Source organism: Athene cunicularia (genome assembly GCF_003259725.1).
Source record: "Athene cunicularia isolate RWA chromosome 10 unlocalized genomic scaffold, athCun1 chr10_part1, whole genome shotgun sequence".
In the NCBI taxonomy this organism is placed as follows: Eukaryota; Metazoa; Chordata; class Aves; order Strigiformes; family Strigidae; genus Athene; species Athene cunicularia.
The window spans coordinates 9903222-9914701 of NW_020799112.1; the positions used below are offsets into that span (position 1 = coordinate 9903222).

General features: G+C 39.1%; 1 protein-coding gene across 9 annotated transcripts in view; it reads left to right on the forward strand.

The window, feature by feature from the left end:
• Nucleotides 1–11480, forward strand: part of MEGF11 (multiple EGF like domains 11) — a 292920-nt gene that overhangs the window by 10357 nt on the left and 271083 nt on the right. The window lies entirely within an intron of this gene.

Genomic DNA, 11480 nt, shown 5'->3' on the forward strand with positions numbered 1-11480 from the left:
ATAAGAGACAGCCCCCCCCCCGCCCCGTTTGTTCCTGGCGCTGCTGCTGCTGCGGGGCAAGGAGCTTCCTCTGCGCCCTCGGGCTGCAAGGGAAGGAGCCCCCTTCCCTGCTCCTCCGGAACTGCCCGGGCACCCAGGGCGAGCCGGGGGGAGGCAGTCTCTCTCCAGCCTCCCGTTTCGGTCCCTTCCCTCGATCTTTCCGTGCGTTCTCGTCGGTGATTTGGGAAGTGCTGATGTAGGAGATAGTGCGTGGGTGAGATCTTACGGCTTTATTAGGACTCTCCCCTACCAGCGCTTCTCTCAGAAGCCGCCCCCCCACCGCGTGGTTTACTGGGGTGTTGTGTCGGCACGAACTTTCTTCTGGTTGCAGCAGGCAGATTTGGTCCCCGCGTGTCCCCGTCCTCGGGCTGCTGCTGTGCGCGGGCGAGGGGACTCGCGGCTCGGGTCGTAGCGGCTTCCCTCGCCTGCACTGAACAGGGTCCTCGGGGTAGGGAGACGCGTGAGGGAGAAGTTGTAGGATGCGGTGCGTAAGCGACGCCTGTTTCTTGAGGTTGGGGAGCTGGTGGAATCTCACTTGTGCTGACGCTACTCGCTGCTGCCAAACATTCCCTCCTTTTAAGCCTGGGAAGGACTCTGGTCACCCTGGCAGATGGCTCGTAAGAAAGAGAGGGAAGTTTGGGTAGCGTCAGGACATCAGCGCCCAAATGCAATACTCAGCTGAGATCCTCAGGTGACAGCACAGAGTTCTGATGCCTGTGTTGATTAATATTCATCTGCAAGCACTGGGCATCTGGTTGGCCCAGAGAGGTGGGCAGAGGATCGGTGTTTTGTGAAACCAAGGCAGCCATCTCAAAGTATCACAGGGGTTGGAGGTTTAAATAACACCCGTGATCACTAGATACTGTGAGAGCCGGGGTTATTCCCTGCCCCCCCCAACAGGAAGAAAGTCCAGAGTTAACTAAAAAGAAGTCTACAGTTCACATCTTTATGATCTCTGGTTTAGAACATAAATATGTAACATATGAATTGTGAATTAACTAGAATGGAGCAGCCTGTCTACCTTCCTCATCCTGTCAAACGAGGGAGACCCCTGCTCCCCAGTCATCCTCAGTCCTGTATTTTGGTAATGGAAATCTTAGGTCAGGTGATTGAATGTTGCATCTCTTGATTTCACATTAAGGGGCTAATTAATTCTATTGAGATTTTTTTCTGGGATATCCAAGCCTCGGTCCAAATCCTTCCCATTGTGTTAGACTCCTCTTAAGAGTACAGGCAGAGTTTTCCTGTCTTTCTCTCTGTTTGGACCTTCCTTATGTGTCCACTTTGTTGTTAAATCCCACAAGTTTTCCTTAATGTCTGATGGATGGGTTCTTTTAGGTGTATTGCCTTGCTTCTAGTAGTGCTAGGTAAAGCTGAGTAAACCAACTAAACAGACTCATCATAGGATTTGATTTTCTGTCATCTTTACAGACTGAGGATCTGGTCTTGTAAAAGCTTGTGAGCAAGTTTACGTGCAAAGTCTGGAGACTGTTAAAGTTGGTGTGGGGTATCGGAATTGGCTTTGCATGAGGACAATACTAACAACTACATGTGTTTAAGGATAATGATATATGTATGCAAAGTTAGTTTCAGTGCAAGTGCACGAATTGATATTTGTCAGTTACAACCTCTGGAGGCTTCTTCAATGTTCAAACTGTTGAACTTAGTTTTCCTTCTGCTTCTTGTTAATATCTGAGTAAATTTGTTACAGAATTAGAGAAGTTTCATGGGGAAAAGGTTTCAACCTATGAAAGGTTGAAAATGATTATGTGGTCACTATATATTTATCAAAATGTTGTCTTTCTTTCCAGTCACCCAGTCATCTACTTTCTAAAATTTCATAATTTTAGTTTAAGAAAAATTAAAAATTGACTGAGGTAAAATACACAGTATTAGGAATGCATTATGTTGCTTCTGTTTTTGCTTGTTGAAAAAGGACTAATTTGATCTCTTGTTTTTATAATCAAAAATACATTAATAGTCAGAAGTATCAAATAGAAGCCCGTGTTCTCTTTCAATAAGTTGCATGTCTGTAAGCATTTTTACTATGAATGGGGCATTCAGCCATTTTTATTTGAATAATCCATTGTGCTTTAAATGCTAGGCAGGAGAATTAATATTTAAGCAAATGCATACAGCAAAACTATAAATCTCTGAAAACAGTTAATTATATTGGAACTGTGAGCGTACCTTCAAGTACAGCCTGTATAAACTATTTCTCTGTAGGTTGATCACAATTCTTGCAAACCTTTTATCCTTGTCTGTGAAATAATTTCTAATTCTGTGCTCCTGCAAAGCATGTGCTTGGTTATTGTTTTCAAAATGATGCGGTTTGAGCTACTATTTAAATACAACATTTATGATACTACTTTGGTTGTTCAGTTTAAAAAGAGAAGTGCTGCATACCATTGCATACTAAAAAGCTTCTATATAATTACTACTTTTCACAGTACTGCTGTGCAAATCTCTGGGGCGGGAATTTAAATGGAGACTTTATACAGTTCACAATTACTTTATATAAAAGCTATAAGCTCTTTTTCTTGAAACATGGGGGCTGCAGGCATTGGGGAGGGTGGAAGTATGGTGCCTGAACTGGTTTCTACATTTTGGTTTTTGCAACATGTATGCTCGCCATTGGCCTTCATGTACTTTCAGGTGCATAGAGAGTGTGTGGTGCATTCCCACAAACTATCCATCTGTACCACGGTGGGTTTGAATTACTGATTTACACACTTTATTCTTATTGTCATTTTATCCAAATAAGTCAATTCTGGTTGCGTCTTGCAGAGGAGGGCTGGCAGGCATGGGATTACTTATATTGCCCCTCTCTCCCTTGCCTATCTGTGTGGAAAGGATACTGTAATGCTGCACAGTTCCTATTCAAAGCCAAAGTCACTGGAATTTCTCCACCAATGGTGATGCACCACGCTGTATTTGAAGGTAGGGTGCAGGTCTCGCAGTCATGTTAGGTTCTTCAGGGTATCCTACCTGGTCTCTAGTTGCTGTTCCAGCAGCATTCTGTTGTCCAGTGGGACACACGTCATATCTGGTGCCTGATGCAGATACCTTGGTTTTTCTTGTCTGTCTCAAATAGCGCGTGGCATCCCTGTTAAGGTAACTGTGTCCTGCCCTGGCTGTCTCACATATTACTAAAAGTGACTAATATGTAAAAAACCTGGGATCAAGGAAATAGTTACAATAACCATTGTGAATAAATGAGTTACCCCTAGAAAGGGTTGTTCAGATGTTAATGGAAAAGATGAAAAAAATTCACCCTCATTGTTCTGTACTGTGCAGGTTGACCGTGCTGCAGTAGCAATTGGTACTTTTCTTTGCACAAAACTGATTGAAACCTCAGTGAGGAAGTTCTGTATGTTAAGGAGAGTGAGATGAAAAAGCTTGTAGAAAATTAAAAGAGCTTCTCCTAAAGGCGGTAAATCCCAGATAGAATCAGTTTTAGAGACTGGCGGATGAATTCAGCCATATGATACTTGTATGTGATTCCTGGGAGTGATGTACAACTGGTGTGTGCATATAGAGAGGAGGAATTTTGTTTAGAGCTTAAAATTGCGAGTCTTACCTTAGGAATTAATGACTATATACTAAATTCATGGAGAGACAATATTCCATGCCCTTGTGAAGATCAGACTCAGTAGTTGTAAAACAGTGAGCTGCAGCCCAGAGCATCTGAGGTATTCATTCAGTCAGGATGTCCAAAGACAAGTCCAGAATTCTCTCAGATAAAGTGTGTTTACAAACACTTACATATGAACAGTAGTGCTAAGCCCTCCAGGCAGTTTCTCCTGTCTGGCTGCTGCTCTAAAGGGAAAGTATTGAAATTTGTATGACAGCTTGTTTTTGAGAGAGGGAGAGAGATACAAGATGAAGGTCACCACTTAGCTTGCTCACAGAAATGCAGCAGGAAAGAAGAGCATGTCCAACTTGGACCAGATTGCAAACAAGATCAGAACTGGTAGGCCTAACTTCTTCCTTTGCAGTAAGAACTGGCACTGAGAATTTCTCCTAGTAACAGCCTGACTATAAAGGCTAATGAATGAATAGCATGAGGCTGAAATCAGATTCACTGCTAGAGATATGCTCTGCCTGGAAGAGGAGTAAGACACCGCAGCTGAGTGAAAATAGTTCTGTGCTCTAACTTCATATACTTCATTTTCTAGGTTTTTCAACCCAAAACATTTAATGAGTACTAATAGTCATTCTGTAAAGTATTTTAAAGGGTTAAAAAGGCACCAGAGAACTATCAGAATATGACAGCTTAAAGGTTAGAAGGTGTGAAATTTGTAAACAATTTTTTTTTTAAAAAAATTAACTGGTAGATATGAGTGGAAACAGGTCCAGGTTCTCTTAAGTTGGTATATGCAGCTGAAGTTTTATTTAACCTTTTTTCTTGTGTTCTTTGTTAAGATCTAGACTTCTGCTAACCTCCTGTTTTTATCACAAGTCTTATGGTACATAATTTTTTGCAAGGTTTATGGAGTGTTGTGCCCACATGAGAATCTGCTTTCTCTGGAACAAGGAAGCTAGGAAAAAACCTACGGAGAAACTATGAGGTGGAATATTGGAATTCACAGTTGCCTCCTTAAGGGGCCAAAACAGGAAGGTAACCGAAAAGCTTCAAAGCTCATCAGGTAAAGGCTGTAACCTATTTCTGTAGAGTGCATGGCTAGATAAGGTGTTTTGGGAGCATATTCTACTTTTTCCATAAGGTTTGAATTATTAAATACATCTGGTTTTGAGACAAATATTTGAATAGTAAAAACTGCCATTTGATGCAACCGTTTTAAGAGCCTTTAAAAGTTTTTAGAGGGTTTGGTACAAATATTTCTCCCTTTATTTTGCCAGCGTAGAACATGAAAGTATACTGAAATAAAGCCAGTGTAAGCATGAGGAGAATCAAGTTCTTTATCATGCTTTTAAAATCTACCAAGTGAGGGAAGCATGGATGATTTGTAAGTAGTCGACTGGCATATGGTACCATTATGATAACATCATGTTCACAGCACTTTCCAGATTGATATACAACCTTTCTAAAATAATCTCGATAGAAAAAGAAAAAAAAAAAGTAAAGTCATTTAGCAGCCAACATGCTTTTGGTAGCAGCATAGGACACTGGTAGGTGACTTCACTTTGTCAAATGAGTTGTGCATCATAGTCTAGTACCTACTTGACAGGCAGTCACTCCAGAAAACTGCCGTTGCACTTTGTACACTGGGGTCTGATTCGTGCTTTCTTAATTCACAATGAAATGCTGCATTCATTTTCATTCCACGCAGTCTTGGCGAAGTCATGGGGGTTAGCACAAGGTACAGAATTTGTTTCTCAGGAGGAAGTCCAGTATTAAGCCCTTTGTTAGCAGTATAAGGAGAAAGGCTGGGGTTATCTGGGGATGGAGACTGAATTATGCTCTAGTTCTGGATGGAAATATCCAGACTGAGATTGAAACGGTCTCATTGACATGCTGTGTCATTTATGGTTCTCAAGGAACAGTAAAATCATAAATATTCTTAGAAGCAGGAGCCTTGACAAGACAAACTATGGCGATGTTTCACTATTTAAAGGGGTTTTATCTACTTGCCACAGCTAGCTTAATTCTATTAAAGAATTAAAACAATGATACTTTATATGTCATTATTATAGCATAAATTATACTTTTGTTTGCCTTCATTTAAATGTAAAAGCTGTAAATATCACTTTAAAGAAGTGCTGGCTGATTAATTTGAAATCGTATTAACTTCTGTGTGTTAAAATGGATAAGGCAAATCAAAACCATTAAAGTTAAACACCTACCATTTCTCAAACTTAGTAAAAATGTCCAATGTAGCAATGTCCTTCATCCCTTCTCCTCTTCCAATTTCCTTTTTTCTGCATATTTCAGGTAGGCATTTTATCAACCAAACAGGGCCAATCAGGTATTTTATAGATACATTTCAAGCATCAGAAAATATACTTCTCAGTGTTATTATGCATTGCCTTCTACAAAACACCGTGTGACTAGTCATGCACTGAAACGCCAGGGAAGAAGAATTTTATACCAGTGTTTATTTGCAAAGGGATTAGGCATTTGGAGGCTTGTTTTTGCAGATGGTGTCATGTTTAGGATGATTTACCTTCTGGATATGTTGCCTGCCCCTCTCCTCCAAGGTACTTCTTGATAGTCTGCTAGTCTTCAAGATGGACTAGCAGACCAAACCAGGCTGGTCATCTAACTTTTGGATTACTCAGATCTACTGAGATGAATCCCATCCTTTCATAATAACGACTAGTTTCCATTTTACTTGTAAAGAAAGGTAAAAAGACTAAAAACTTTATTGTAAATGAATGAATGAACAAATTTGAAAATTATCATTTGTAACTCTGAGCTTTAGTTTAGAGATGATGGGTTTTGATAGCTGTGGAGTTAAAGCAGGACAGAGCTATGTGTGTATCTTGTATAGAGTGATGCTTTTGCTGGTTTACTGCAAGCTTTCCTGGAATTAGGATTTTTGGATGTAGCCCTAACCATCACCAGATAATATTACAACAGGAAATACCACTGTACGTAGTTATGTAGAATTTTGTTTTGAGGAGCAATGTACGGTAACTGCAGTCACTGAGTAGAACTACTAACAATCACTTCTGGTGCCGTTATAGCTGTCATTAATTATGTATTACGTGTTGGAAATGAAAGACATCAGTAGCCTATAGGATGTATTTGCATAGTAATTGAGGATTGATTAGATGCAGTCTCTGCAGTGAGGGCTACTGGGAATGAATCACAGAAATTACAACAGTGGTAAATTATATTTACAATATATTAATTTATAGTAAATAATGATGGTTAAATATACAGAAAGATTTTTATGTTGCAAATTGAAGGAGACTCATTTGCATGGTGCTGCCTGTTGCAGGAGAGGATCCATCCATTTGTTACCTAACACTGGATTAGAAACTCTTCAGGGCAGAAGTTGTGATTTATGTAAACTGAGGTCTGTCGAATGACAAAATACCATCTGCTGTTTGTGGTCAGAAGATAGCGAAGTATCAGTTAACAAACAAATGAATGCAGTGGGTGCTCTTAACAGTTGAAGCAGCTGCTACATCCATTCCAATCCACAGGAATTTTGAAAAGTTTAATTTTTCTTAATCTTTCTTTTTGATTTATATTGTACCACTTTAGTTGATACAGTTGTAAGTGAAATTTATTTCTCAGAATATGTGCCATGGGATTGTTTGTGGAGGATGTGAGTGCAGCCTGAAAACTGAGCTTGCTCTGATCTGTAAAATGCAAAAAACGTGGGAACTAAATTAGGGGCAAACAATGTTGAACAAGAAAGGCAATGGAAAAAAGCTTGGCAGGCAGAGGTGTGTGGGTAGGAATGATACAGAAAGTCACTTCTATACAGAAAAGAGCAAGTAAAAGAAACACAGTTAGGAGAATAAACAAGAGGGGACAAAGACGACTAAATAAAATTCAGCAACAAATAAAAGGCTCACCCAGAAATTAGTGTGTTAAATGAGAATGTTAAGATGAAGAATCAGATCTGAGTATGGTGTGCAAAATCCTTTTGCTTGACAGAGAGAGACAAAGAGAAATAGTTAGCAGGATGCTGTTGCACTGATTACTGTCCAGCATTTAAAGTTGATGGTTTCTAGATAATCTAGGCATCCTCCTATATTTTTTTAGCATTTTTTTTTCTCTGCTCTCTTATTTTCCTGCAGGTCTTTCTTTTGTCTTATCCTCCCTAGCATTCTTTTAGGCTTTGCGTAAGGATTAAGGTTTCCACTTGAAGGGCAGCTTGATAGCACATTAATCAGAGGACAATTTTAGGGTCTGTGTTCTCTGTGTAGTAGAGAGCTAAGTTTAGGTTGTTTCTTTTGTATGCAGGCATTCAAAAGAACAGGAGGCCTACTTAAAATAATGTACACTGGAAGCAGAACATAGACTCATAATTCTGATGACTTTTCTAAAAGAAACGTGTTTGCGCAGGTATTCTAGAATGAAATAGCCTCTGACTTTCATACACAACATATCAGCATGCAGACTACTGAAGATAAAGATAAATATGTATTCTGAGCTTGCAAAAGTGCTGATGTGGTGTAAATTTCAGTAATATAGCACACTATTTACCTGAAGGATGCATAAATGTTGGTATCTGATTGTTCTGTCCTGCTGAACTGCGCTTGAAGCAGCACCCAAGAAGGGGGAAGGACTGGTGTCTCAGTGCTACTCTCCCAATTCATGATGGAACATGGCCTTGGTTTGGCTATTATTGTGAACTTAGCAAACCCTGCTGCCTGCATGCTCCCACTCCCCTGTGGACCCTCACCACCTGCCTGCTGTTCTCCAGGGTTGTGTGGCTTCAGCAGTGCAATCCCCAGCTACCTTTCAGTTGTGGCTTTCCAGGGTTTTTAGTTTGTTTTTTTTTGAGGATCTGGTAGTCAGCAGACACCTCATTGGTATTTGGAATAATGAGAATTTGGGAGTTTACTGGTGACAGCACCAAGGAGAATAAGTAGAGTGAGTGAAAGGTGTTCAACTTAATTCTGGAAGAGGAAATAGTACAAAAGAACATAAAACTCTGAAAGGACAATATTTAGTATGTAGATGTGTCTTTAGGCACTTATACATTTCAAAAAGCTAGCAGTGTAATCATACAGTACAAGGATGTAATCTTACAAAACTCTAAGGATGTAGATTCTCCATCCTTGGAGCCTGGACACTGTCCTGGGCATGTGGCTCAAGGTGGCCCTGCTTGAGTAGGGAGCTTGAACTGGATCACCTCCAGAGGTCGCTTCCAGCCTCAACCATTCTGTGTTCTGTGAAATTGGGATGAATTAGATGGTTAACAGTTGTCACTGAAAAGTGAACAAACCTGCCCATTATTCTCTCATGGATGCTGAATTCACTAGAAGACATTACTAGAGTTCTTGTTGATGCTTCTGTTTTTTTTTTTTTTTTTTTTTTTTTTTGCCATTGCCAACAGAGAGCATTGTATATTTGTTAGCACTGGATTTACTTCAGTGAACCCATTTAGTAACATTGACTGTCTTTACAGAGGTTACTTATTTCACTTAAAAGTGGCTCTTTTCCATATTCTGGGGTACTTGCATGCCACTTTTTGATTACATTGCATGGGAAAAATAAAAGGTAACAAAGTCTTAACTCTTTCATTAGAGTTCTGGAGAAGAAATTGTGTAAGTCAGTATGTGTAAAAATATCACAGCTAGGAGGCTACGTTGTAAATGATAAGCTCGACTCCTTGTGTGTGAGGGTTAGTACATCTGCTCTCATGAATCATCCTGGTTAGCAAGTGTGGAGAATGCAGTCTTAAAAAGTTATGTCACTTCAGGTAAATTCTTAAGCCACAGTGAGAAAGATCTTCTTATAAGCAGATATGATACTCATTTAGACCATCTGATCCACTCAAAAGAGCAAGCAGTACTTGAGTATTTGCATTTCATACTGAAACCCCAGCTGCTAGTCAGACTCTTTCTTTCTTTCCAGCTAACATCTTGGACATCTGTGTATGAATTAAAAGAAGTCTTGTGTTGCATGTTGCCTGTCATACAGAAAACCCCGCAACTTTGATCCAAATAAGTATTTTCTTGCATTAGTGTAATAGCTTGTTATTCATTATGTAGAAATTCATAATGGACAAAGAATTCCTCTCATCTTGCTAAAATTAATTATTCAAAGGCATCAGATACCAGGCTGTTTGGAAATAGGATAAGGTGGTCTTCATGTCATTTTCCTTCGTACTGTAATTTTGTTTGTTTGTTTGCACACAGGAGTTAAATCTGTACAATGTATGCCAAAAATGTAATGTAGCCTCTGTGTTGCTCACTGGTGTATTGTAACATACATTCATAACTCTGCTGTGTTGAAGGGCATCACTTCTTACTGTTGTCAGCCTCTATCAGAGCTGAGTTTCAAACCTGAACTCAAACTAAGTCCACAATGATGGAAAGTGCTAGCAGTCAGGATATTCAGCTGCACTGAAGTCTTGCTGTTCTTTTGAAGATCAGACTTTCATCAGAGATATGTAGGACAGTAAGTTTTTTAGGACAAACAGTTTCTTTGGATGTCTTTACATAATATATAGGTCTTTATTCTGCTTGAGACCTTTGAGCACTTTAGTAAATTTGATATTAAGTAATAAATGTTATGGTTACTGTTGTTTATTGGATAAATCTACTGCCAGAAAAAGAGATGTGTTACAGAATCAGTAAAGGTGAAGCCTGTTCTTGGCTTTGTCAAAGACTGCCTTTAATATCAGTGCCTTATATTTTCTGGGAATACTAATGCTTCTGATATTTTAAAATCTTAACATATTTGTAGAGTGCTCCAAGATCCTGTGCAAAGTTCTTGTGAGTACTGTATGCCTCCCTAGGTGAATTAGGCTTGCATTAACTATAGACCAGTCTAGCCTGCTCATTTCTCTTAATTTTATGGAGGTGACTGCTGACAATTGCTACTACGTTTAAAGCCAATTAGTTCTGTTCCAGTTTGTTGCTATATTTTGTGCAATTGGATGATAATAGTTTATTCCAGAAAATCAAAATATATATCAATTTTCTCATCTACCTGAACTCTGCTTGAAAATAGAGCTGGATATGTAAGCAAACTTTTATTGTCTGATAAAATCATATTGGACTTTCCTTCTTCTAATTTCTAATCAAGCAGAAGCCTTTTTACAAAGGAAAAAAATGTTGGGAGGAGGAGAAACACTGTTTCAAGAAACTATTTAATGTTAGGTCGTTTGTAGCAGCACTGACTCTACTCAAAGTTCTGCCAGAGATGAACACAAACACAAAATAATTTTAATTACTTAGAATATTGCTTGCTCTGATAGAATTTTTTTTTCAGATGGGACAGGATCTAGTTTTGAACAAGTGTTTGAAGTCAGCTATCCGGGTGTCTGCTTCTTCAACTTTTGTAACACTCATGTGGGTAATTAACAGCCTAACCCAAACCCAGCTGAAGTGAGTGGGTGTGTTTTAAAGGACTCGGAGTTTAGTCCTAAATAAGAGGCACTACATTTGTAAATGGTACTCACAGCATTATTCAGAGATATTAAATAAGATTCTGTGGCCTGATTTAAAACAAACAAACAAACAATAAAACAGAGCAAAACCAAACAACCTGTTTTAAAAAGCAGCATATAATGAAGCCCCTAGATACATTTCTAAATATGTAAATTCTGTTAAAATCACATTTAGATCTATGTTCCCTTAGTCAAGCTGCTTCCTCACGATATATGCTCTGCTAATCAATATCTAAACAGAAAGAAATTGAACTTGCAAATGATGAGGCACTCCTTGGGTTTCTCCACTTACTCCCTAAAGCTTCCTGTCAGATACAGTAGACAAATCTTCACATCTAAATAATTCATCTGCAAATGGTGGGAACAAGACGAGGAAAAAAAAAAAAAAAAAAAAAA